This window comes from Prionailurus bengalensis, chromosome A1 (assembly GCF_016509475.1).
Source record: "Prionailurus bengalensis isolate Pbe53 chromosome A1, Fcat_Pben_1.1_paternal_pri, whole genome shotgun sequence".
In the NCBI taxonomy this organism is placed as follows: Eukaryota; Metazoa; Chordata; class Mammalia; order Carnivora; family Felidae; genus Prionailurus; species Prionailurus bengalensis.
This window is the reverse complement of record NC_057343.1, coordinates 84,346,879-84,353,395: the sequence shown is the minus strand read 5'-3', so window position 1 is coordinate 84,353,395 and position 6,517 is coordinate 84,346,879.

Below are 6,517 nucleotides of genomic sequence, written 5' to 3'. Positions count from 1 at the left end.
ATACAAAATCAATGTACAGAAATCAGTTGCATTCTTATACACTAACAATGAAGCAACAGAAAGACAAATAAAGAAACTGATCCCATTCACAATTGCACCAAGAAGCATAAAATACCTAGGAATAAATCTAACCAAAGATGTAAAGGATCTGTATGCTGAAAACTATAGAAAGCTTATGAAGGAAATTGAAGAAGATTTAAAGAAATGGAAAGACATTCCCTGTTCATGGATTGGAAAAATAAATATTGTCAAAATGTCAATACTACCCAAAGCTATCTACACATTCAATGCAATCCCAATCAAAATTGCACCAGTATTCTTCTCGAAACTAGAACAAGCAATCCTAAAATTCATATGGAACCACAAAAGGCCCCGAATAGCCAAAGGAATTTTGAAGAAGACCAAAGCAGGAGGCATCACAACCCCAGACTTTAGCCTCTACTACAAAGCTGTCATCATCAAGACAGCATGGTATTGGCACCAAAACAGACACATAGACCAATGGAATAGAATAGAAACCCCAGAACTAGACCCACAAACGTATGGCCAACTCATCTTTGACAAGCAGGAAAGAACATCCAATGGAAAAAGACAGCCTCTTTAACAAATGGTGCTGGGAGAACTGGACAGCAACATGCAGAAGGATGAAACTAGACCACTTTCTCACACCATTCACAAAAATAAACTCAAAATGGATAAAGGACCTAAATGTGAGACAGGAAACCATCAAAACCTTAGAGGAGAAAGCAGGAAAAGACCTCTCTGACCTCAGCCGTAGCAATCTCTTCCTCGACACATCCCCAAAGGCAAGGGAATTAAAAGCAAAAGTGAATTACTGGGACCTTATGAAGATAAAAAGCTTCTGCACAGCAAAGGAAACAACCAACAAAACTAAAAGGCAACCAACGGAATGGGAAAAGATATTCGCAAATGACATATCGGACAAAGGGCTAGTATCCAAAATCTATAAAGAGCTCACCAAACTCCACACCCAAAAATCAAATAACCAGTGAAGAAATGGGCTGAAAACATGAATAGACACTTCTCTAAAGAAGACATCCGGATGGCCAACAGGCACATGAAAAGATGTTCAGCGTCTCTCCTTATCAGGGAAATACAAATCAAAACCACACTCAGGTATCACCTCACGCCAGTCAGAGTGGCCAAAATGAACAAACCAGGAGACTATAGATGCTGGAGAGGATGTGGAGAAACGGGAACCCTCTTGCACTGTTGGTGGGAATGCAAATTGGTGCAGCCGCTCTGGAAAGCAGTGTGGAGGTTCCTCAGAAAATTAAAAATAGACCTACCCTATGAGCCAGCAATAGCACTGCTAGGAATTTATCCAAGGGATACAGGAGCACTGATGCATAGGGCCACTTGTACCCCAATGTTCATAGCAGCACTCTCAACAATAGCCAAATTATGGAAAGAGCCTAAATGTCCATCAACTGATGAATGGATAAAGAAATTGTGGTTTATATACACAATGGAATATTACGTGGCAATGAGAAAAAATGAAATATGGCCTTTTGTAGCAACGTGGATGGAACTGGAGAGTGTGATGCTAAGTGAAATAAGCCATACAGAGAAAGACAGATACCATATGGTTTCACTCTTATGTGGATCCTGAGAAACTTAACAGGAACCCATGGGGGAGGGGAAGGAAAAAAAAAATAGGTTAGAGTGGGAGAGAGCCAAAGCATAAGAGACTGTTAAAAACTGAGAACAAACTGAGGGTTGATGGGGGGTAGGAGGGAGGAGAGGGTGGGTGATGGGTATTGAGGAGGGCACCTTTTGGGATGAGCACTGGGTGTTGTATGGAAACCAATTTGTCAATAAATTTCAGAAAAAAAAATAAAAATAAATTACACATAAAAAAAAAAAAAAGAAAATTGAATTAGTTGTCAAAGACCTCCATACAAGCAAAAGTCCAAAATCAGATTGCTTCACAGGTGAAGTACACCAAACATTTTAAAAAGTGTTAACACTGGGGCATCTGGGTGACTCAGTCTGTTGAGCATCTGACTTTGACTCAGGTCATGATTTCATAGTTTTTGAGTTCAAGCCCCACATTGGGCTTGCTGCTGTCAGCCTGTCAGCACAGAGCCTGGTTCAGATCCTCTGTCTCCCTCTCTTTGCCTCCACTATATTTGCTGTCTCCCCAAAATAAGTAAATATTAAAATTAAAGTGTTAATATCTATCCTTTACAAAATATTCCAAAAAATAAAAGAGGAAGGAATGCATCAAAATTAATTCTATGGAGCATTATCTTCACATTAAAATTTTAAAATGAGAAATAAAAGAAAATATAATAAAATTTAAAAAATGATGCTACAAAAGAGAACATTATACAACAATATCCCTAGTAAAGATAGATACTAAAATTCTCAATAAAATATTAACAAATCAACTTCAAAAATGTATTACAAGGGTTATTCTTTGTGATCAAGTGGGATTTATTTCAGGGATGCAAACACGGTTCAGTATATACAAACCAACCAATGTGATACATCATGTTAACCAAATGAAGAATAAGGACAATATGTTTATATCAATAGATGTAAAAAACAAAATGTTTTTTGATAAACAAAATTCAACATTGATTCATGATAAAAACTCAACAAAGTGAGTGTAGAAGGAACATACTTCAGTATGGTAAAGACCATATATAAGAAACTCATAGTTAACATCATACTCAATGAGTTAAAAGTTGAAAGCTTGTCCCCTATGATCAGAAACAAAACAAGGATGTCCACTCTTACTACTTTTATTTAATACAGTACTTGACATCCTAGCCATAGCCATTAGACTAGAAAAAGAAATATAAGACATCCAAATTGTTAAGAAAGTAACAAAACTGTAACTATTTGCAGATGACATAACGTGTATAGAAAACCCTAAAGACTCCAAAAATATTAAATGTAATAAATGAATTCAGTAATGTTGAAGGGTACAAAATCAACATACATAAATATGGTTGTTTCTATACACTATTAACGAAATGAAAGAAAGAGAAATAAAGAAAACAGTCCTGTTTACAATTTCATCAATAATAAAATAACTAGGAGTAAATTTAACCAAAGAGGTGATAACTGTAAGACACTGATGCACTTTTGAAACTGTACTTTGAAAGAAACTGCACTTTGAAAACTGTAAGACATTGATGAAAGAAATAAAAGGTGACACAAATTAATAAAAGATATACCATACTCATGGATTGGAAAAATTCAATTTTAGCATATTATTATACAAAGCAATCTACAAATTCAATGCAATCTCGTGAAAATACCAATAGTGTTTTTAACGGAAGTGAAACAAAAAATATATATATATAAAATTATGGAACCACAAAACACCTAGAATAAACAAAGCAATCTTGCAAATAAGAACAAAATTGGAGGTATCACAATTCTAGCTTTCAACTTTCAAATTATAGTAATCAAGATAGTATGGTACTGCCACAAAAATAGACAAGTGGCTCAAAGGAATATAATAGCCCAGAAATTAACCTTTGCATATATGGTCAATTAATCTTGGACAAAGGAGGCAAAAATATACAATGTGGAAAATAAATATTGTGGGAAGACCTGGACAGCTTCATTCCAAAGAATGAAACTGAACCATTTTCTTACACCCTACACAAAAATAAATTCAAATTGGATGAAAATTTAATTTTTTTCCCAACGTTTATTTATTTTTAGGACAGAGAGAGACAGAGCATGAACGGGGGAGGGGCAGAGAGAGAGGGAGACACAGAATCGGAAACAGGCTCCAGGCTCTGAGCCATCAGCCCAGAGCCTGACGCGGGGCTCGATCAGACTCATGGACCGCGAGATCGTGACCTGGCTGATGTCGGACGCTTAACCGACTGCGCCACCCAGGCGCCCAAATTGGATGAAAATTTAAATGTAAGAACTGAAGTAATAAAATTCCTAAAAGAATATCTAGTAATCTCTTAGACAACAACCTTTGTAATATTTTTCCTGATCTGTCTCCTTGGACAAGGGAAACAAAGACAAAATAAACAGTTGGGGCTACAACAAACTGAAAAGTCATTGCACAGCAAGGAAAATCATCCATAAAACCAAAAGGGGGAAATATATTTGAAAACGATATATCCAATAAGGACTTAATATCCAAAGTGTATAAAGGACTCATAGAACTCAACATCAAAAAAAAAAAAAAATAAGTAATTGGATTAAAAATGTGAAGAGGACCTGAACAGAAATTTTTCCCAGAAGAAATGTAGAAGGACAGAAGGCCAACAGACACATGTGAAGACCCTCAAATCACTATTAGGAAATGCCAATCAAAACCACAACAAGAAATCACTTCACACCAGTCAAAATGGCTAGTATCAAAAACACAAGAAATAACAATGGCGGAGAAATAGGGGGAACTGAAGATCCCTTATCCCTCAAACACAGCAGTATTGACGCCAGAAGACTTGGGATTCCAGGAATCCAGGCTACAGAATGACAGAAACATCTCCAGAGACCCATGGGGATATCTTGGCGGGCCATAGGTGCATGATTGCAAATTGGGAGAGATAAAACGGGTGGCATAGGCATAGAGGGGAGGGATCTCCTTCTGTGGAGAGACAAAATGAAGAGAAAGAGAGACTGTGGAAGAGTAGTATTATATTTGGACAAGAGAAAAACCACGGACCAAGGAATGGAAAAAATGGAGAAAGACCAATTTCGTACTCTATCCAGAGTTGTGGGGCTTTCTCTGGACCGGGGCCTGCTGCCTTGTCCATGCACCTGGGGTGGGGGAGGGAGTCAGTACTGGGTTTGGTAGCTAGCTCAGAGGCACAATTGGAGACAAGAGTCCCTCCCTTGAGTGCTGTTGGAAGAAGGTATATAGCTGCTCCAAGGACAAAAACCTTGCAGGTGCCCACCAGGCAGAGGCTCTTTGTCAGCTGGCTGGGGAGAGTGGCACTGCCTTGGAACTGGGGCACATGGAGTGGGATCCTTTAAGACATTGGGGTTTAATCCCAGCCAAATGCCTAGAAGGTGCAGGAGACTGAGGAGCAGGTAAACCAGGTGGCTCACCCCTGCAAGACACTGTAAAGATGGCCTGAACAGAGTGGTCTGGGACACCAGTCAGGCAGGTGAGACTGGGATGTTGCCATTTATATTCCCATCACCAGCAAGGTGAGGCTGCAGGGAATAGACACCTCACATTGGAGGTGAGACCCACCTACAGCAAACCACACCCTTTTGTGTCCAGTAACTGTGAATCTACCAGAGTGAGAATTACTCTGACCAAACCTCTTCCAGAACAGCACAGTCAATGGTTCCAAAGCACCATTAGATATTCGTCCAGTGTTTTTGCATTTTCTGGTTTGATTCTTGGTCAATTTTTATTGACCAAGCAGGGGGCGTCACAACTCTGGTCTTTAGCCTCTACTACAAAACTGTAATCATTGACACAGTATGCTATTGGTACAAAACAGACACATAGACCAATGGAATAGAATAGAGAACCCAGAATTGGACCCAAAAACGTATAGCCAACTAATCTTTGACAAAGCAGAGGAAAGAGTATCCAATGGAAAAAAGACAGTCTCTTTAGCAAATTGTGCTGGAAGAACTGGACAGCAACATGCAGAAGCATGAAACTAGTCTACATTCTCACACCATACGCAAAAATAAATTCAAAATGGATGAAAGACCTAAATGTGAGACAGTAAACCATCAAAACCCTAGAGGAGAAAGCAGGAAAAAACTTCTCTGACCTCAGCCGCAGCAACCTCTTGACTTCAGCCGCAGCATCTTCTTATTTGACACATCTTCAAAGGCAAGGAAAATAAAAGCAAAAATGAACGGTTGGGACCTCAGTGCAAACTTCTGCACTGCAAAGGAAACAATCAACAAAACTAAAAGGCAACTGATGGAATGGGAGAAGATATTTGCAAATGACATATCAGATAAAGGGTTAGTGTCCAAAATCTATAAAGAAGTTATCAAACTCAACACCTGAAAATCAAAAAAATTCTGTGAAGAAATGGGCAAAAAACATGAATAGCCACTTCTCCAAAGAAGACATCCAGATGGCCAACAGACACATGAAAAGATGCTCAACGTCACTCATCATCAGGGAAATCCAAATCAAAACCACATTGAGATACCACCTAATTCCAGTCAGAATGGCTAACATTAATAACTCAGGAAACAACAGATATTGGCAAGAATGTGGAGAAATGGGAACCCTCTTGCACTGTTAGTGGGAATACAAACTGGCAGAGCTGTTCTGGAAAACTGTATCAAGGTTCCTCAAAAAATTAAAAACAGAATTACCCTAAAACCCAGCAATAGTGCTACTAGGAATTTGTCCAAAGGCACAGGCTTGCTGATTCATAGGGGCACATGTACCCCAATGTTTATAGCAGTGCTTTCAATAATAGCCATTATGGAAAGCACCCAAATGTCCATCAACTGATGAATGGATAAAAAAGGTGTGGTTTATATATTGAAGGGAATACTATTTGGCAATGAGAAAGAATGAAAG